General features: G+C 41.3%; 1 protein-coding gene across 5 annotated transcripts in view; it reads right to left on the bottom strand.

Moving 5' to 3' along the window:
* The window catches only part of cfap299 (cilia and flagella associated protein 299), an 87,171-nt gene that overhangs the window by 46,062 nt on the left and 18,618 nt on the right, over positions 1-22,491 (bottom strand). The gene's annotated exons all lie outside the window — the stretch shown is intronic.

Genomic DNA, 22,491 nt, shown 5'->3' with positions numbered 1-22,491 from the left:
TCTTTGTGATGAATATTAGGCTTATTGAAGAATAAAAATTGTCTTTGATGTTTACAAAAGGCCTTTTTTTTTTTTTAAATGCATAGGTTAGGCTTGTTAAACCCTCTAAATTGTGTTTTAAAATTGTTGTGGATGTTTACAAAAATCACCTTTTCGATGTGATGAATCTCGAGCAAATCAATATGAAAAGCAACTAAGTGTTGCTCAAACCATTGAGTGACATCCACTGACGGACGGCTGTAAACTGAGCGTAAACAAACGCGCGGCGGCCAATAATGAGCGGCTTAAAATTCTCTGGGGATTTAACCTTAGGGTGCCGTGTCAAGTGGTCCCACCTCTTGAGCAAACACAAGATGGCCGCCCTACAGCGTGACACAAAGCAGAGCGCCTTGACTCAACTCAACGCCGACACCCTCGTAAATTCTCCCGTCCAGCCATCCAATATCATTTTATGATTGGCTACGAGCTGGCTAATAAGTGTCAGCTACAAGTGTGTCGGGAAGGAAAGCATGGCCTTCACGGTGGGCCTGTTCAACATATCTTAGCGTCGGTCTTTGATGACTAACATGAGGAAGAGTCTGCTAATCCAGACGCACAGGAATTTTCAACAGTCACATTGTAGTTTTCGGCTTCAAAACATTCGGGGTGTCTTTGATGTTTACAAACGTGTCAATTGGCTTTGCTATATAAAGCGAGTATATTATGTTAATTTGAACCTCTGAATTGTCTTCGATTGTTTGCAGACTGTGTACATTGGGTTCATTAGTTACAAAATTGGTCAGAAAAATTAGATTTTTACATAAACATGGTTTGATCTATTTAGTACTATCGTCTTTGATGTTTATGAAAATGCGCATGTTAGGTTTGCCGAAGACTCTCTTTGATGTTGACAAAAAATGTCCGTTTCCAAAAACATGCGCAGTAGGTTTTTTTGTCTCTAAATTATGTTGTCTTTGATGTTAATGTATTTTCTGAAGACTAAATGTGTACATAGTTTTGTCTTTGAAGTTGACAAGCCACTTAGGTCGGTTGAAGACACTTTAGGTCTTTGACGTTTACAAACTTGTATTTTGCTTTTCTATCTTTTCATCTGAGTTGAGATGTGCAAAGTAAAAACAATTTTTTCTTAAAAAGGAGCAGTGGATCCGAGCACGTATCAGCATTATTCTGGAGCAGTAGGGCATGACGTGCCAGGAGGCCTGCAGCAGGGCCTCATCGCCCGGAACTCTGCCAAGACAAATATTGTCGCCCTCGCATGGCCAAGGGGGGACTGGGGAGGGCGGCAGTCTCTTGAACCGGCAATGGCCCATGGAAGGCAAAGGACATGGACTGCTAGCTGCAGCGTGTTGACGTCTCGATACCGAAAAAAGTATCATCTAAGATGGAGATGTAAGCGAGCCAGGAAGAGGATAGTGTCTTTATCTAAAGCCTGGTGTTCAAACTTGTTTACCACCGCCAAGCACACAAGTGAACATTATGCAAGGATTTTACAAAAACTACAAATAAGAACTAGCTTACCGGCCTGGCAAGAAGCAGCTGGTTTCTACTAAAAAAAATAAATAAAAAATCATCAATGACAAAGCATTTTTTGTAAGCATTAAAGACATACTAACCTAACATACCTGTTTGTGTTACTTTTTGTAAACATTGAACATTCAATTGACCTAAAATACGTGTTTTGTAAACATCAAAGTCAATTTCCAGTCGGCAACATGCGTACAGTACATCATTTTGTAAATATCGACAATTCATATTATTCAACCAACCTAACGTACATTGTTTTTTTTACACACATCAAACACATATCTTTTTGTAAATATTAAAGACCATCCATCCATCCATTTTCTCTCTTATCCTCCCTCGGGTCGCGGGCGTCCTGGAGCCTATCCCAGCTGACTCTGGGCGAGAGGCGAGGTACACCCTGAACTGGTCACTAGCCAATTGCAGTGCACATATAAACAAACAACCACTCGCAGTCACATTCACACATACGGGCAATTTAGAGTCTTTAATTAACCTACCATGCATGTTTTTGGAATGTGAGAGGAAACCGGAGTACTCTGAGACAACCCACGCAGGCACGGGGAGAACATGCAAACTCCAGGCCAGATTTGAATCCAGGCCTTCATAACTGTGAGGCAGACGTGCTAACCAGCAACCCTCCGTGCCTCCATATTAAAGACCTTTAATGTTAATATTTTTTTTACACATCAAAGACAATCTATAGTTTTTTTTATAAAATGGATTCAGATTATACAAAGAACTCAACATACATTTTTTGTAAACATCAAATATATGTAGTGTCTTCAAAGAATCTAATGTAATCTAATCTTATAGTGAATATCAAAGACAGTTTCGAGTACTTAATGAACTTTTCGTATGTGTTTTGAAAACATTAAAAAGGTTATTTTGCCTCGAGTGACCCTATTTATGTTTTTTTGTAATCCCCGATGTGGATTTTGGTCTTTGATGAACCAAAAAGCCATTTTTGTAACCATCACAGACATTTTAGATTCTTCAGTTAACATCTTTTTGGAAACCAAGTGTACGCGTTTTTCAAGGCGTAAACAGATTTTTAAAAATTTTGTCCTTCTTGGTCTATCAGTGTTCGGACGGGGCGAGCATCACCGTGAGATAAGCGTCCGGATTTCCACACCGTGAACGGACGCCAATGTCGCACTATCAGCGAGCCCAGATGGTGGCTGGCCATACGTCGCTGATAAACAAGATGGAAGTAGGATGGATGAGAAGTGGAGGGGGCTTGGAGGTTTATCTGGAGCAGCAGGTGGCTTGTGGAATGAAAGCTGCAGCTTTTTGGGGGTCAGAAGTGGGGAAACATCAAAGGAGCGGCTAGAGCAGTGGTCCAAATATTCATGCAAATGTCCAAGATTACGCTAAGGTGCAAGACTTCCTGTTTGAGGATTCCTGACAGGATGTGTTTGGAGCAACCCATAAACACCACATGAGAGCATCTGGACACGCACTGTTGACACAGCAAATGCAAATATATTTTTTTGGTGGTCTAATTGAGCCGTTTTGTGAACAAACAGTGTTTTAATGGCAATATTGGTATTTATGCCAGAAACTAGCTGGTCTGGACAGCAAAAAAAAAAATAAAACATTCATTCTAAATAGAAAAATACAGCCTTTTAAAGGATACTATAATAATTCCAAATAATAGCCTTTTTCTGAACAAATAAAGTGTTTTAATGGCAAACATGGCAAATGTGTTCATTTTTATGTGGCTGCAGATGACCTTTTGTGAACATCTATAACATTTATACAGAAAACTAACATGTTTGAGCCTAAAACTATATATATATATATATATATCCATTTTAATGGTAATACATAATCTTGTTAGGGAAAATGTGTTTTTTTGTGGTCAAACATAGCCTTTTAGACCAAATAGTCTTTTGTGGACAAATATATTGTTTTCATAGCAATATAAACCAGACACGAGCCCATTATAGCAAAAATCAAGCGAAATATCATTTTCAAGGAGAAACAATGTTTTTGTGGTCTATTATAGTGTGATATCAGTGGTGTACAGCGAGGGTCTTCGGAGCCTGCTGGCCTAAACACTATCAAAACCACTGACCTACAATTACAGCCCAATTTAATTATTAATGAATGATTACTTTTGATTATCCATCCATCCATTTTCCGTAGTGCTGATCCTCACTCGGGCCGCTGGAGTGCTGGCGCCTATCTTATAATATAATATATATATATATATATATAAAATATAATAAATCATATATTGTGGTGACACAAGATGGAGACATTCACCAGGTGCATGTATTTTCAAGCGAGGGGCGGGATTTGAAAAAACAAAGACAGTTGTTGGCTTCAAAGAGAGTGGTTGGCTATTTGATGTGAAAACACCGTTTGTATGTGGAGAGTAAAGTGACCGGACTTGTTCTCATCTCCTCGTCTTGTTATTTACTACATCCCTACAATATAATACAGTGGAACCCTGATAGAACCGACCCCGATATAACGGATATTAGACAAAACAACAACAACAGAACAATGTGTCCAAAAATAGTTTCCATTTGTCACTTAAATTGCCGTTGACTAAGTCTGTTAGTTCCAGAATTGGCTGCTGTTTACTGGCGCTATGGCGCATTGCAGGCAGAGAATGAGACTGAAGTATTTCTGGGTCACAGATATACAATAATGCTAGATCATCCTGTGGCGCATTGACGTAGCGGCCATGTGACGATGGTTATATCTATTGCCTATTGTAGATAGAGAGAGCGAGAGAGTGATGGCTTCAGCGTTAACTCTAAGGAGTACAAAACAAGTCTTTGGGGTCTGGAACATGCTATTTTTGGGACAATAACAGTCTTTTTTTTTTTTTGGTCACACCGGTCACCTTTGGCAATAGACTTGGCACTAGAAACCACACAAATTCCCAGCGGCGCATGAAAACGACTTTCCTACGATGAGTACTGTACGTCAACAAAGTCACGATGACCAAGCACATCAGCATGGTGAATTTGGATAAAATGTGAAATATTTTGAAGCTTTTAAAAAATGTAAAAATATTTTGAAGCTTTTTAAAAAACATTTAAGTAACTTTGTACTGCACTGGGCGTTTTAGGCCACGTAAAAAAAAAAAAATATATATATATAATTCTGTACTGTTCAGTAATATGGGTGCATGTGGACTCAAAAAAAAAGTGCTTCAATATAACGGACAATCGACTCTATCAGACGAACCCCCCCCCCCACCCCCACCTCCTGCCCCTATTAGCCCATTCTATCGAGGTTCCACTGTATGTCTAATAATATATATTAAGTGTTTTGTCTTCATTTCATAGAGTGTCTTGGATGCCCAGCTCCAGTCGTGTACAGTATATGTATTTTATTATTTTTTTTTGTCCAACCAGATTTCACCTTCCATGTGTTGACATGTAAATGTAATCTAACCAAGACTTTCAGAATCCCGAGTGCAGGTGTCAAACACACATTGGTGAAATGGGGGTTTCTTTTTTTTCAACAAATGATATTTTAGATTCACCACTCTGTGCCTCCACAACGGCTGAGCAACAACGGCATTTTTCCATCCTCTGATTGGTTCAACTAAATAGTCTGTTGACCCCTCTGATTGGTTGAGCTGAATATGTGCATGAGATCTATTTACTGGGGAGGACGACTTCAGACATGATTAAAAATAATTTTTCAAGACCAGTTTTCAAGAAAAACTCTATTTTGTGAGGCGAGCTCAACCAATTTGTTTCTATCTGGAAAATGATTTTCTGGTCACTTTCAGATCAGCATGTGTGAACACGGCAGCTAGTTTACACAGACAGGCAGAAGCAAAGAAAGGCAAAATATCATCTATTTCAAGTTATGTTTTTGTCATGTTAGTAGATAAATATTGATTGTGAACTGGTGTATTGTAGTGGAGAGGTTTGGAGTTGTTTGGAGGTGACCTATTGGAAGATGAAGGTAACTGTGTTTCTTGCTTTAGTAATAATGGTATTCATCCTCAATTTCATATGTGAAATGCATCTGTCTCTTCTTTAATGCCACCCAAAGTTATGTAGAGTTTTTGTACATTATTTTTGGGACTTGATGGTGTGAAGAGGTGGATTAGGTCACTGAAAGGCCCAGGTCCGAAACTCACCGCCCGCCACTGTGTGATAGAAGGAGTTCGCACATGATTTGGTATTGACAGCTGAGATAAATAGGTGACACATTGTTGCTCTGACAAATACAGGCGTGCACTATTCCGCCCTTTTCACAGCTCATTAAAGTTCAGCTCATTAAACAGCTCTACTTCAAAGATAACTTGTAAGCCGAATGTCCTTTTGTTCTCAAACGCAATCCAAACAACGACAGAGGCTAACATGGCTAAGAAACGCTAACACGTGGCAAACAGATGAAAACACAGCTATGATAGGCTGATAAAGGCTAATTAGCTGAACTTTTGCATAACTGAAACAAAACACACTGACAACATTGAGAAAGGGTAATGGGCTAAACACAAGGGTAACGTGCACTGAAAATATGACAAGCGCACCAGATTCAAGTGTGTCACTTCGCATTTGTGTACCAAAGGCAGAGGGGTGGACGGGGCTCGAGTAGTGTTGTCATTCATGAAGATGTCATTCTGTACCGCTTATCCTCCTAGGGTCACAGGCGTGCTGGAGCCTATCCCAGCTATCTTCGGGCGAGAGGCGGGGTAGACCCTGAACTGGTCCCCAGCCAATCGCAGGGCACATAGAAACAAACAACTATTCACACTCACATTCATATATTCACAAGCAACAAGATTTTTGTCATGTTTTTGAGATAGTAGGCTGGAAGCTGCAGCTGGCTACTAGTGTGGACTGAATGGGTAGCAACAATGAGGAAATGTAACGTCAGTATTTTGAGCGTAATAGCCTGTCAGCAACATACTGAAAAGAAAAATAACTAAGAACTTGGTCATTTTGGAACGTGAACTTAGTTCAAAATTTTGAATTATAAACTATGAATTGAACTTTGAACTTGTATGCATAGAAAATGAACTTTCCCAACACTGTGGCCCCTCTGACCACCACCAAACATCCAACCACATTCATTCATATACCACTGCTGTGGGCACCCCCCATACGTATACTTTTTCCTTGTGTCATTACACATTATTACTCACAACGTAATTTCTGAGCTTATTTGTTCTACTTTCTTTGTATGTGTGGATTACTTGGGTTGTTTATTTGTTCTACTTTCTTTGTATGTGTGGATTACTTGGGTTGTTCCCAACATCTGGTGAAATTTTCATGTCAATAGCACCTTTGGTTTAGCCCATGTTAGAATGTCTGAGCTGTGTTTTAGCCCATGTCCACCGCTCTTAGGTGTGTTTAAACCAATCTAGACCCAAGTCAGTCTCTTTTATCTCTGGTTTAACATATGTTAGCAACTCAGCTTTGTTCTAGCCCAGTGGTGGGCAAACTACGGCCCGCAGGCCACATCCGGCCCGTTGATCATTTCAATCCGGCCCGCCAAAGATTGGTACAGAATCGCCCAAATCATATCCAAATCGTCATGATTTGGATACATTCATTTGTTCTGTAATGCCGAGTGGTTCCACCAGGTTGTGCTGTAATGCCCAGTGGTTCCACCAGGTTGTCCTGTAATGCTCAGTGGTTCCAACAGGTAGCGCAGTAGGTACAGTGATACATTGACTTGACTTTGGCTGTTCTGTTTTTACTCTGCTACTGCTCTGAACCCTTCTTCAACCATGAGTGGGCCAAAGAAAAGAAATGTCGACAGTGAGTGCCGAGTGCTTAATATAGAATGGACTACTAACTACTTTTTCACTGAAGTCCGGTCCAAGGCTGTATGTCTAATTTGTTAGAAACCATTGCGATTTTAGAGCAATATAACATCAGCTGTCACTTTTCTACCTAGCATACTGATTATGCTAACAGGCAATCAACGCAGGAACTGATGGCTACAGCTCAGCAGTTAAAATCAGGCTTGCAGGCTCAGCAAAACATCTTTATCTGACAAACTGTCATCCAAAATTCAGTCACCCAAGACCCTGAAACAGCGCCACGGGAGCAGCAGGTGGTATTGATTGATCTCCAATGTGATACTGTCTTAAAAGAGAAGTTCAACTCTCAAACTGGCATCGCAGACAAATTTCCAAAAATCCTGAAAATGGCACAGAGGATGCTGGTGTTGTTTGGCTCTACATATGTATGTGAACAGACTTTTAGTGTGATGAACACCAAGAAAACATCCTGAAGATCCCAGCTGAGTGATGAACACGTCAGATCACAACAAAACTAACACCAGAGTTTGATGCACTGGCAAAAAAAAGTCATCAACAAAACACTGTTCCCATTAAAAGTAAATCTAAGTATTAACACTACAATGCCTTTTTATTGTTTTTACTTTTCTTATGTAAGCATCTGGTTCTGGCTTGGCCCGCCTGTCAAATTTTAAAAGTCAATGTGGCCCCTGAGCCAAAAAGTTTGCCCACCCCTGTTCTAGCCTGTGTTTGCCTCTCTTAGCAATGTATAATCCAATGTTAGCATCTTCTAGCTTTAATCTCGCCTCTTTAAAGTGCAACCAAACAGGAGAAAAAAAATGTCTTGTTAATAAGCCTGACAATGAATGGATGAATTAAAAAAAATGCAATGTGAAATCAGGTTTCAAAATGGTCAATCATTGAGACATTCTTTCATCTTGCAGACGCTGTGGGCATGTTGCTAAGAGCTCTGAAAATCCTGCCTCCCATCCATCCATCCATCCATTTTCTTTACCGCTTATCCTCACGAGGGTCACGGGTGTGCTGGAGCCTATCCCAGCTAACATCGGGCAGGAGGCGGGGAACACCCTGAACTGGTTGCCTGCCAATCGCAGGGCACATACAAACAAACAACCATTCGCACCTACGAGCAATTTAGAGTTGTCAATTAACCTACCATGCATGTTTTTGGGATGTGGGAGGAAACCGGAGTGCCCGGAGAAAACCCACGCAGGCACGGGGAGAGCATGCAAACTCCACACAGGCGGGGCCGGGGATTGAACCCCGGTCCTCAGTACTGTGAGGTAGACACTCTAACCAGTCGGTCACCGTGCCGCATCCTGCCTCCCCTGTCAATCAAATACATGTAGCACCTTCCTTCTCTCACAGCTCCTTTTCAGCGACCAAGATAACGCACGCTTTCACGGGCTGCAGAGAAGCATCCTCTGAGAGGGCATAATGACCATAAACCGCGGCACCATGACAATTTTCCCTCCTTTGAAATTCAGCGGACCTTTGTGGCCGCCGAATGGTACTCCATAAAGGGGCTAAAGCTGCGTGGTGCGCTCCCATCCCGCGGGTGAATTACAGCCTCCGTGAGGAGGAGCAAGAGGAGGAGGGAAGGAGGCTCTGGGGCTAATAGCACTAATGCTGTTATGCTGGACCTCTAACCACTGGCAGATCCTGTTTGTTTATGCCTGGGTGCCAAACGGCAAGACGTGTTGCCCAAATAACACAAAACACATTACACTTTAGGGAGGATGTATTTTTTCCAAGTTGTGGGTATAGTTTCATGACCAATTGCATGCTATACTGGTAGAACTGGGTGAAGTTATTTATGAACGAGGAAGTGCACTTCCGCCGAATGTCCACTATAGTGTTGTTTCGTTCGCAAACATTTCATTCATTAAACGTACTGCCATGTGGTTTGCGATTCACCAGCGTTGTCATTCACTTTGGCGAATTACCAATGAGCAGCCAGCGTCAGGCAGTGCCGTGCAGGCGGGGGAGAGACTTCAGTGAATTGAATGTACTGGAGTACTGAAGAACTGGAGAGTGATTCGTTCAGGGGAGGGAGTTAAGTGAACTGGTGTACTGAAGAACTGACGAGTGATTCATTCGTTGAACTACGTTTGCGATCCGCAAAGGAGCAATGTACTAGTACGAAGAGTGATTCGTTTGCGCAAGGAATGACGTACTACGGAGTGAACGTACTAGCAGCCGTTTCTTCAAGCTAACGGCTAATGTTGAGTCAGTCAAGCACATGAAAACAAGCACACATATTTAAAATAAAAGTAAATCAATAATAAATGTATATACGTACACATACATCTCATTCCCTTTGTGTCTCTAATGCGATTATTAAAGCTTTTTATTTCATAATAATAATAATAATAATAATAAAACATTAACATTTGATAGCGCTTCTCAAAACACTCAAAGACAATTTCCACTAACCAGAAGCAGGAAGCCCGGGTGGCGGGGGCTGGTCCACCGCGGTGGAATGGAGAAAAGTCACGCCGGCCGGCGACAGCCTAGCTGGACGTAAGTGGACATGGAAGGATGTTCGGTAGCTGAGTTCGCTGCACACGTGTTCACGAGTCACAACCAAAGCCAGGTGTTCGAGAGCTTGCTGAGAAAGCGATAGGTAGGTGATCATTTATTCATTCATTCATCTTCCGTTCCGCTTATCCTCACTTGGGTCGCGGGCGTGCTGAAGCCTATCCCAGCTACCTTCGGGCGAGAGGTGGGGTACACCCTGAACTGGTCGCCAGCCAATCGCAAGTTGATCATTTAGCTTGTTTCTTTTTCTTTTTTTAAATCTACAGTTACAACTACGCATAGTCTTTCGGTGAATCTGTTGAGTGAACGTGAACCTCAGGGATGGATCGTTAACTGAATGAGGAAGCAGTTGAATGATTTTGTGAAAAAGAACTGAACGATTCGGTGAATGAATCGTTTGAACAAATCTTTAAAAAAAATGATTTGAATGATTCAGTACACTCAAAAGAACTTTCGTGTCCATCACTTGTCGACTGCATGGAATAAGGGTGCTTGGTGTTTATATAGTGGAGTGGAGTGGACTATACGCCCAAGCCCCATGATGTCATGGGGCTAAAAACTCCGCCCACAAAATCAGGAAAATTTAGAAGGTGAAAAAGAGTATTACGCCATATCTCAACAATTCAGTACTATATTGTTCTCCGTCTTTGCACATTTTCAACACTTATCTTCAAACAGCTAAAATATTGAGAAAGCAAAAACAAAAATGAGTTTGATTGCACTTTAGCCTCTCTTAGCTGTGTTTTAGCCTGGTATCACTTCAGCATGGCCAGTGCTTGGGTCTCATAGTGGAACCGTGCTGGCTGAGGAAGTAGAATCCCATGAAGGAATCAATTTTGGGTGAAAACATTGACATCCAATCTGCCACCTAAGCCGCTGCTGATCCACTGTGGACAACATATGGAGCGCATTCTTCGGAATCCTCTTTTGTTTTATAACCACACACACACACACTGGAGTATTCCACCTGAATAAATAGTGCACAGCATTGCTTTCACTTGTACACACACACACGTACTCATTTACTCAGTCACTGATCAGTCACTCAGTCACACACACACACACAAAGCTGCTACTGATGGCTACTCTGCTGTCAGGTGAATATTGGTGCACTTGTGCTGAAATACCAAGGATTTGAGCTAATGGTTTAGCTTTCAGATTCGCGGCGTGTTTGCGCGTCACTGTCATGAATGGTAACATGTGGCCGCGAGGCAGATGGTTTTGCTCCACTGATCAATAAAAGACATTCCTTCATTTAGTTAGTTACATTTTTTGCAATGATTATCTCCATGAACTCTTTATTACACTTTGTACTCAATTTGTTTTCATTTTGAAAAAATCATTCTCCTAAGTAAATGGAAATAATCTGTTAATCAAGGTCATCCAGGAACACAAAGCATCCAAGAGTGCGAAGTGGTACATCCACGACCACAAAGCGGCACATCCAGGAAACGGTGCAACCAGGAGATCCAGGAGTGTGAAGTGGCAAATCCAAGAGTGCAAACAGAACATCCAAGGGTGCAAAGTGGCGAGTCCAGGAGTGCAAAGCTGAATGTTGATGCTCCTCCATGTGCATAGCAGAGCAATCATCCATCCATCCATCCATTTTGTTTACCACTTATCCTCACTAGGGTCGCGGGCCGCTGGAGCCTAGCCCAGCTATCTTCGGGCGGGAGGCGGGGTACACCTTGAACCAGTCGCCAGCCAATCGCAGGGCACATAGAAACAAACAACCATTCGCACTCACATTCACACCTACGGGCAATTTAGAGTCTTAAATCACCTACCACGCATGTTTTAGGGATGTGGGAGGAAACTGGAGTGCCCGGAGAAAACCCATGCAGGCACAGGGAGAACATGCAAACTCCACACAGGCGGGGCCGGGATGTGCTAACCTGTTGTTCACCGCGCCGACTAGCAGAGCATCCAGGTATGCAAAATGGCGCACCCAGGAGCACAACATAGCACATCAAGCAGTGCAAACTGGGCCGTCCAGGATCACAAAAGCAGCACATCCCGGAGCGCAAAGTAGCGGGTCTAGGAGAGCAACATGGCGCGTCCGGGAGAACAAAGCGGCACATCCATGAAGGAGAGCAAAGCAGCACATCTAGGAGCGCAAAGCAATACGTCAAGGAGAAGGACTGCAAAGTGGCATGTCCAGAAGACCAAAATGTGCGGTGCGTTCAGTAGTGCAAAGCTCACATGAAAGAAAGGGCTCATCCAGAAATGCGAAGTTACGCATCCAGGAGCGCTAAATGACGCATCCAGGAGCATAAAGTGGCACTTCCAGGATACAGTAATCCTACACTATATCACAATTCTTGTGTCGCGGTCCCACTGTATTGCAGAGTTTTATTACAGGTGTTACTCTATCTTTTATACTGTTTGTACAATATGTTTGTGTTATCCATTGCTCTTGCTCTCTCTCAGTATATTTTGTGTTTAGGCCTGTCATGGTAGCAAATCTTTTAGGACGATATATTTTCCCGAAAACTATCACGACAAACGATCGTATCGTTGTTTTTTTTTGTTCGTTGGAACATGGTCCACTCGGGCTCAATGTTCCCCACCTTCCCCGGGACGTGGGTGAAGTTCTTCAAGAGGTGGGAGTTGAAACTCTGCCAGATGTTCCCAGCAGACCCTCACAATACGTTTGGGTCTGCCAGGTCGGACCGGCATCTTCCCCACCATCGGAGCCAACACACCACCAGGTGGTGATCAGTTGACAGCTTCGCCCCTTTCTTCACCCGAGTATCCAAGACATGCGGCTGCAAGTCTGATGACACAACAGCAAATTTGATGAAAGTTGCTGCTGTTTGGTGCATACGCACAAACGACAGTCGGGACCCCCAGACATTATTTTTGTAAAATGAATTTACCCCACAAAATACGACTTTAATATCATCCATCCATCCATTTTCCGAGCCGCTTCTCCTCACTAGGGTCGCGGGCGTGCTGGAGCCTATCCCAGCTGTCATCGGGCAGGAGGCGGGGTACACCCTGAACTGGTTGCCAGCCAATCGCAGGGCACATCGAAACAAACAACCATTCGCACTCACAGTCATGCCTACGGGCAATTTAGAGTCTCCAATTAATGCATGTTTTTGGGATGTGGGAGGAAAGCGGAGTGCCCGGAGAAAACCCACGCAGGCACGGGGAGAACATGCAAACTCCACACAGGCGGGGCCGGGGATTGAACCCGGGTCCTCAGAACTGTGAGGCTGACGCTCTAACCAGTCGGCCACCGTGCCGCCGACTTTAATATCAGATTACTGTAATTTTAAAAAATGGATTTTAATCCAGTAATATTACAGCATTTGACCTAAAATATGTGATTTTAGGCTCGTAATATTGCAGCTTTTCTCTTGGAAAAATCTGACTTAAATCTTGTAATATTGCATCTTTTTCATCAAACATGATTTTAAACTGTTATTTCTCGCAAAAATGCCACATAAATCTTGCAAAAGTATGATTTTCTCTCAATATAATAAATAATACATTTTCTATTTATTTTTTTGGGGCAATAATACAACGTTAATGTTGGAATGTTACAATTTTTAAAATGAAAACAATAAAATCATATATTTTTAAATCAATATAAAGTAAAATGCAGGAAAATTCAAACAGGAAATTAAAAAAAACAAAAAAACAAAAGCAAAACCAAAGAAAATTGCAAAAATTGAAAACAAAAGAAAATTATAAAAATGACGGCAGAAAGAAAAAAAAGTACAATTATTCATTCATTCATTCATCTTGCGTACCACTTATCGCCACGCGGGTCACGGGCGTACTGGAGTCTATCCCAGCTAACTCTGGGCGAGAGGCTGGGTACACTCTGAACTGGTCACCAGCCAATCGCAGGGCACATATAAACAAACAACTATTCACACTCATATTCACACCTACGGGCAATTCAGAGTCTTCAATTAACCTACCATGCATGTTTTTGCGATGTGGGAGGAAACGGGAGCACCTGGAGAAAACCCACGCAGGCACAGGGAGAACATGCAAACTCCACAATGGCGAGGCCGGATTTCAACCCAGGTCCTCAGAACTGTGAGGCACACATACTAACCAGTCGCCCACCGTGCCGCCAAAAAGTACAATTATAAATGAAAACTAAAAATGATTTAAAAATGTTTATTTGAGAGATGCCAACCAGTGGAGCTTTTGCCTGCCTTCTCCAGGATGACTCCTTAATGCCATTCAAGTCAAGGTCACATGATAGCCCTGCACCTTTAGGCCTTTGAAATCAAACTTGCCATTGTTTTTTTGCCCATGGCCACCACAAAGGACGAACACACACACGGAGGAGCGTGTAACGCAATAGCACTGGGAATTCCTCTTTAATTTCAATGCTACACTTGATCTGTGGGCCGCATGAACGAGCAGCTTATTATCTATAGTGACAGGAGCTTATCAATACACGACTGGCTGCCGGGCGCACAGCCTCCCCCAAAGACAAACACTTCCTTTATGCGCTGCGTCCCCTCAGGGCACAGGACGCCCTGCACAGGCCCGCCGGACAAATTCCTCGACGAGAGACAAAAAAATCACACAAAAAGTCAGAGCAGATAGTATAATCAGGAGTGTGAACAAAGCTAGAAGTCATTTTAACTCGAGAAAAATTGGCTTGGTAGTGCCACCTGGGATTTTTTGAAAATTCAGTCACAGATGCCAGTTTCATTTAGCAGCATGACATTTGGTAAGCATGTCTATCATGAGTAGTCAAGAACCCACATAGGAAGTCTGCCATTTTTGGTCATTTGGGGCATTTCTAGGGGTCCTTCAACAAGGAACGCCTCCATGAGAGTTCTTGAAAATTCAGCCCCAGAACCCTGATTCACTTGGCAACATGAAATTTGGTAGAATTCAATCACAAGTAGACCCAAAAAAAAGTCTCAAGAAGACAAGCCAGATAAGACGCACAAAGTCTGCCATTTTGGTTTGAAGCAGTCATTTTAGTGTAAATTTTGTCGTTTTCTACAACGCTGAAGCCATCCAACATTATTCTTTTTTTGAATTCATAACTCAAGGCCAGTTTGGCTTACCAACATGAAATTTGGTCGGCAGGTCTATCATGAGTACACCCACACAAAAAAAATCTGAAAACCCACAGGAAGTCTAGTTTTGGTCATTTTAGGTATTTCAAACGGGTCCTTCAATGAGAAACTCCTCCACGAGAGTTCTTGAAAATTCAGTCCCCAAAGAAATTTGGTAGAAAATGTCGATCAAGAATGCACCCACAAAAAGCTATGCCTGACAAGACAAGAAGTCACCATTCTCAGGTCAGTCCTATGTTCACACTGCAGGGCATGGTGCCCAATTCGGATTTTTGGTTCAATCTGATCTTTTTATGTAGTCATTCTCATAAAAATAATGCGGCTTGTACTGTGAACGAAATTTGTGGCAATTTCAAGGATTTTGTGCAACTGCAGCCAACATTTTCTTATATTTATTTATTTATTTGAAATGTATTTATTTAGTTGTAAAGCATCTTCTTTTCACCACTGACTGTTTTCTGCTCCTTTGTCTGCCGTTGGCTTTTGTCGTCTGTTTTGTCGAATAATTGTGACGTTTGTCGTCTTTTGATGGGTAGGATGAGCGTGCCGTGAGCGCCCACATTGCACTTGCGTCAGATACAATTCCGATTTATATCCACATATGAAAGGTGCTTGAGTCGGATATGAAAAAAATCGGAATTTTCCTGTTCACATTGACATTAGAAAAAACAACTTATATGTCACATTGGGAAACAAAATAATAAATAAATCGGAATTGAGCTGCAGTGTGAACATTGCCTAAGAAACTCCTTCAAGAGAGTTTTTGAAAATTCAGCCCCTGGAGACTTTCATTTCACAATATGAAATGTAATATCAATGTCTACCATGAGTAGACCCACAAAAAAGTCAGGAATCCATGCACGAAAAGACACAGTCTTTCATTTCGGTTCGATGTGAACATTTCAGGCTAATTTTGTCTATATTCAGGTGTATTTCAAAGACGAACTCTTCCTAGAGAGTTTTTGAAAATTCACCACCGAAGCCTGTAAGCATCACAAAAAAAGTTTCAAGAAGCCATACCCGAAAAGACACAGAAAGGCCGCTAGTTTGGGCTCAATTTACATGTCGGCTACACTTTACTGAGGCTGTTCAGTGAAGCCTCACCAGCTTTGAATGTGTCGCTCTGTCCCCCGCTGGTAGGCGAGCACACCTTTAGTTTCACAGGCGCAGCTCCCAACAACAATGGATGCCCCCTCGGGCGCCTTGTGCAGGTGCGAACTGAATTGATTTCAGAAGAGTGGAAAAGAAAAAAAAAAAGTGTTCGAACCTTGCACTAATAAAATTTATCCTGCCCAGGTGCAGCTTTTGTTTGTCTGCGACTTTCTCAAGCGAGTCGAAACAGTGGAGACCATAGAACATCAAATATGTCAACATGTCCATTTCAGATCAAAGATATTAAATATGATGCTAAGATATGTACATTAAAGATGATTTTATGCATACATTGGTGAACATTAAATATGATGTCAATATACACAGTTGAGATTATAGCCCATTAATATTAAGTAGTTGTGTTTGTATGGAGAGAATGAGGAAGAGGGTGCAGGGGCTGCACTGAAGCAACAGGTGAACTGACAGGTGTAATTTCAAGACAGCTTGTTGAAAGGCAGTGGAACAAAAGCATAAAGAATGACACACAGCGGCCCAAAGGAAATGTCCTCCACTGCGAGGAAAGACAATCATTGTGCCTCAAAGTCGTCCTTTGTGGGCACTCAAATGGAAGCTTCTTCTCACTCTGTCATACCCGAGAGTGACGGATGGACTGGACACTCGACACGCTCGCCGTTTTGTTAACAAAAGATGGACAAGTTTACAGTGGCCCGGTTCAAATAATATGTAAAAAGAAAAAAAAATTAAGAAAAATAAAATTATTAAAAAAGAAAACAAAAGAAAATGATGACAAATGAAAACAATTGTAAAAATGAAAATGCAAGAAAATATCCATCCATCCATCCATTTTCTGTACCGCTTATCCTCGCTTGGGTCACGGGCGTGCTGGAGCCCATCCCAGCTATCTTCTGGCGAGAGGCGGGGTACATCCTGAACTGGTTGCCAGCCAATCGCAGGGCACATACAAACAACCAACCATTCACACTCACATTCGCACCTACGGGCAATTGAGAGTCTTCAGTCAACCTACCATGCATGTTTTTGGGATGTGGGAGGAAACCGCAGTGCCCGGAGAAAACCCACGCAGGCACGGGGAGAACATGCAAACTCCACACAGGCGGGGCCGGGATTTGAACCCGGGTCCTCAGAACTGTGAGGTAGACGCTCTAACCAGTCGTCCGACGTGCCGCTAACTAGCAAGATAAATGATAATAATAATAATAATAATAATAATATTTTTTTAATGGCTGAAATCGCACTTTTTAAATTATTTAAATTTATTGCTTTTAAATCAGTATTGTTGTTGTTATTATTATTATTGCTGTTATTACTACTATAACTTCCTTTCTTCTTTCTCAAATTTTTTTTCTTTACTCTGCGATATGGATCCCCCTGGGTCTGAATTTAAGAAAGGGCTGCAAGACTAGCCTGGTTTACATGGAACCTTCTATTCCAATTACAATCGGTTTAGAAGCCTAAATCGTATGAAAATGCTCCATATAGAAACCTCAATCGGAATAAACAGGCTGAATCCAAATGGAATTTCATTCAGTTTCACAAGAGTGGAATATTCCTTTTGACAAACCGATCAGAAGTAAATTTTCGTCATGTATACCATCATTCAGAATAGAGCAAGGAAAAGCTGTCTGCACATGCTTCGTCTCGACGTAAATGCGTGGTGACGTCATCGTTTACACATGATGTACAACCCCAATTCCAATGAAGTTGGGACGTTGTGTTAATCATAAATAAAAACAAAATCCATCCATCCATCCATTCTCTAAGCCGCTTATCCTCACAAGGGTGGCGGGAGTGCTGGAGCCTATCCCAGCTCTCATCGGGCAGGAGGTGGGGTACACCATGAACTGGTTGCCAGCCAATCACAGGGCACATATAAACAATGATTTGCAAATCATGTTCAACCTCTATTTAATTGAATACACTACAAAGACAAGATATTTAATGTTCAAACTGATAAACTTTAATGTTTTTAGAAAATAATCATTAATTTAGAATTTTATGGCTGCAACACGTTCCAAAAAAGCTGGGAGAGGGTCATGTTTACCACTGTGTTACATCACCTTTTCTTTTAACAACATTCAATAAACGTTTGGGAACTGAGGACACTAATTGTTGAAGCTTTGTAGGTGGAAGAATTCCCATTCTTGCTTGATGTACAACTTCAGTTGCTCAATAGTCTGGGGTCTCTGTTGTCGTATTTTACACTTCATAATGTGCTGCACATTTCCAATGATAGACAGGTCTGCACTGCTGGCAGCTCAGTCAAGTACTCACACTCTTTTACTATGAAGCCACGCTGTTATAACACGTGCAGAATGTGGTTTGGCATTGTCTTGCTGAAATAAGCAGCGATGTCTCTGAAAAAGATGTTCCTTGGATGCCAGCATATGTTTCAAGTTAACCATGCAATAGGCAGTAACACACCTCCATACCATCACAGTTGCTGGCTTTTGAACTTTGCGCTGATAACAATCTGAATGGTCCTTTTCCTCTTTGGCCCAGAGAACACGACATCCATGATTTGCAAAAACAATTTGAAATGTGGAATTCCCAGACCACAGCACACTTTACCACTGTGCGTCAGTCCATCTCAGATGAGCTCGAGTCCAAGAGAATACAGCGGCGTTTCTGGGTGTTGTTGATATATTGTATTTGTTTTACATGGTAGAGTTTTAATTTGCATTTGTAGATGTAGCGACAAACTGTGTTAACTGACAATGGTTTTCTGAAGTGTTCCTGAGCCCATGTGGCCATATACTTTGCACAATGATGCCGGTTTTTAATACAGTGAGGGACTGAAGGTCACGGGCATTCAATGTTGGTTTTTGGCCTTGCCGCTTACGTGCAGTGATTTCTCCAGATGTTATGGTATTATGGACTGTAGATGATGAAATGAACAACTGAGCGTTTCGGGGATGCTTCTTTTATACCCAATCATGATCCTCACCTGTTTTCAATTAACCTGTTCACCTGTGACATGTTCCAAACAGGTGTTTATCGAGCATTCCTCAAATTTGCCAGTCTTTTGTTCTCCCTGTTCCAGAAAAGCTGGGTTGCTAGCATCAAATTCAAAATAAGAGCATATTTGCAAAAAAAACCCCAAAACAAAACAAAAAAACGCTCATCAGTTTGAACATTAAATATTTTGTCTTTGTAGTGTATTCAATTGAATATAGGGTGAAAAGGATTTGCAAATGATTGTATTTTGTTTCTATTTACACTTTACACAAAGTCCCAACTTCACTGAAATTGGGGTTTTTACAACAGAAATAAACACAACCTCTACAAAAAATCCACTGGGTAAAACAATAGATATAAACAGAAAGACTAGAAATAATGCACAAACACAGTTAAAAGAAAGTGTGCCAAATGTACATTACATATATCTGCCACCTTGAGCAATAGAAGGGAAAAAAAAGACCAGAAATAATGAACACAGCCAAAAATGTCTGTGATAACTGCAACCTTGCAGAATAGAAATATCTATTAAAAAAAGATTAGTAATAATGCAGTCATTCAAAAAGTGCTTGATAAACACCACCTTGCACAAAAGAAATAATAAAAAAAAAAAGAATAGAAATAATCGACACAGACAAAAAAAAAAGTCTATGGTAACCGCCACTTTGCACAATGTAAATAATAGAAGAGTGAATATAATCCACACAGTCAAAAATCATCTGTTGTAACTGCCACCTACCAGAATAAAAAGGGCGAAAAAGACTAGAAATAATCCAGGCAGTCAAAAAAGTGCTTGGTAAACACCACCTTGCACAATAGAAATGAAAACTACTGGAAATAATTCACACAGTCAAAACAAGTCTGCAATAAACACTATCTTGCAGAATAGAAATGAAAAAAAATAAAAATAAAAATCTTCACAGTCAACCAAGGTCTGTGGAAACTGCCACCTTGCACGAAATTGAGAAAAAAAAAAAAAAAACGACAAGCTATAATCAACAAAGTCAAAAAAGTCTGTGGTAACGGTCACCTTGCACAATAGAAATTAAAAAAAGACTACAATACAGTCAAAAAAAGCACCACTTTGTACAGTAAAAGAAACTCAAACGCTAGATATAATCCACAGAGTAAAACAATAGAAATAAACACCAATACTACAAACAATCAATTATTCCACTACATGCTCTGCTACATGCACGTCAATCTTCCATCACCTTGGAGAACAGAAAGGAAAAAAAGAAATTACTCCAAATAATCCACAGAGTCAAAAAAGTTCATGTGCTGTAGACATGTAAATCATCCCGGCCAAAGAAAATCTCACGTGCTCGGTTGACAGCTACAAGCTTCAGGAAATATCCCGACACGCGGGAATGTTTCCGGAATGTGCGGCAAGTACCAATAAGAGGCAGGCAACCTTGAATGTCCTGTGGCTTGTCCTTGTCTCAACAGCAGCTTTTCAGTGTTGTTACTGGCTGCGTCGAAATATGCGCCTCCCCAGCCTCTCGCGCCCAACATTCCGTTAGGGGCTTATCCTCCAGTTGGACGCATCCTGGACATCCAGAGCGGCGCACCAGAAGTGGTGCGCCACAAGCGTTTCCTTTCATGAGACGGGAATTGGCGGGTTTGGTGACAAAGCCTCCCTTCTGCCAACACATTCCACTGCCAAGCCTAAAATATTTTTAGAATCACTTATTTTATCGATCATCCTATTGATTATTCAAGTAATCTCATTTTGAAAATATACATAATACCAATGCAAAATATGCACATGAGATGCAGGTATTATTTTTTTCCAGTTGGGGTCACCATCCTCAACTTCTAACTGTAGTATCTATGAGTTTGCGTGTGGCTTTAAAAGGCGGGGCTTGGTGTGACGGGTGGCGAACGTGGAAGTCAGCTAATAAGAGTGTAGAGTAGGCTGGCTGTTAACTGGCTAAGCTGTTAGCCAGTTTGCATGTTGATTAACTCAATGAAAATTGTGGCCGTGCAGTTATTGAATGAATGTGCTTGTTACATGTTCATTTTGTTACGGCTTGTTCAACAAAGTGATGGAGAGTCCACCTGTGGAGGGATTACAATTTGTTCTAACTAGCCGTGGTAGGCTATATCAAATTGACTAACGATGTTTACTTTATCGTAGACGTGCAATTGTGTAAGCCAGTTCTGATTTGCAGTTGACACACTGCCCTTTATCTTTTTTTTTTTTTTAAATGTGAAACGATCCATAACGTTCAACATTATCTGTCTTTTACACACATTTTCCTCTTGACACGTGAAAAATTAGCACAGCAAAGTGCCGTGATATAGCAAGAAATATACAATACAAAATTAAATATGTATGATATTAAAATCTGATACAGTGAGACCACAAAAAACTGAACCGCGATATGATGAGGGACAACTGTATGTCCCACTGGGTCGTTGCGGGGCTTTCCACTTCCTCATTTGGGAATTGAAATGACAACACTGAACTGTTCTGTAAATTGTGGCATCCAGGGTAGATGAATTTTAGGGATGTAGTTATAGCTAGCTAGTTAACTACATGCTGTAGTGGTATAAATGGGCTTAGTAATAATAACTAAGTAACTCTACAACAACGACTACAAATAATCCACAGTCCATAAAAGTCCATTTGACAACAATAATACTTAGGGGTGTCAGTGAAAAAATGAGAAGCCTATCGGATTATGTCCAACTGGATCTAAAATCTCAGATATAAGCAGTCTTATACAAGCAGGCCATTCCAAGCTCCTCTCGGCACTTCTTTCAAGCAGCGCCTGGACCATGTCCACGCCATGCAGAACCCATGTGATCACAACAACAGATTGCTTAGGTGCTAACAAAGTAGCAAGGAGTAAGAGTGAATGTTTTTTGCTTTAAGTTGTTTATCGACACTCCAGTTGAACTTCACTGTAAAACTAAACACACATAACAAAAAATTACACCTATTGTACGTTCAAATACATCACAGACTTTGTTTTTTTTTGTTTTGTTTTTTTAATCTCCAGCTCAAAGCTAACACACAATGAAAAACCCTATTGAAGAGCTAACGAAAATTAGCATCGAACTTGCGGCGCTTATCTTTCTCAAAATAATGATTAGTACACAAATGCTGTACAAACACATACAAATAGGCAATATAACAATATTCTCAGGCATATATTCTTCAAACTCTGTGAATAATGAGTTACATTAACAGTATTGGAGTGTGACTCTCTTCCTCTACTTTCTTTATGTTACTGCAATTGTGTATCTCACTGCTGCACCACACTGCCCCTCAGTGGTCAAGATGCACACAGTAGGAACAGCGCTCCCACGCCCAACATGGCACACACATACAGGGGCAGTACAAGTACCTCAAGCCTTACTACATTATTTCTATTCGACATGATAAAACTTTATCCCAAACGCATGAAGTAGTTCAAAAGTGTATTGCTGCACATGTGGAGAAAACAAATGCTGTTCCTACCATATACTGACAGTAAAAAATTATCGACGTAAACTTGAATTGTTATTTTGCACTTT

The sequence above is a fragment of the Phyllopteryx taeniolatus genome, chromosome 3, assembly GCF_024500385.1.
Source record: "Phyllopteryx taeniolatus isolate TA_2022b chromosome 3, UOR_Ptae_1.2, whole genome shotgun sequence".
In the NCBI taxonomy this organism is placed as follows: domain Eukaryota; kingdom Metazoa; phylum Chordata; class Actinopteri; order Syngnathiformes; family Syngnathidae; genus Phyllopteryx; species Phyllopteryx taeniolatus.
Note: the sequence above shows the minus strand (reverse complement) of the source record. Positions and strands in the feature narration are given on the sequence as shown.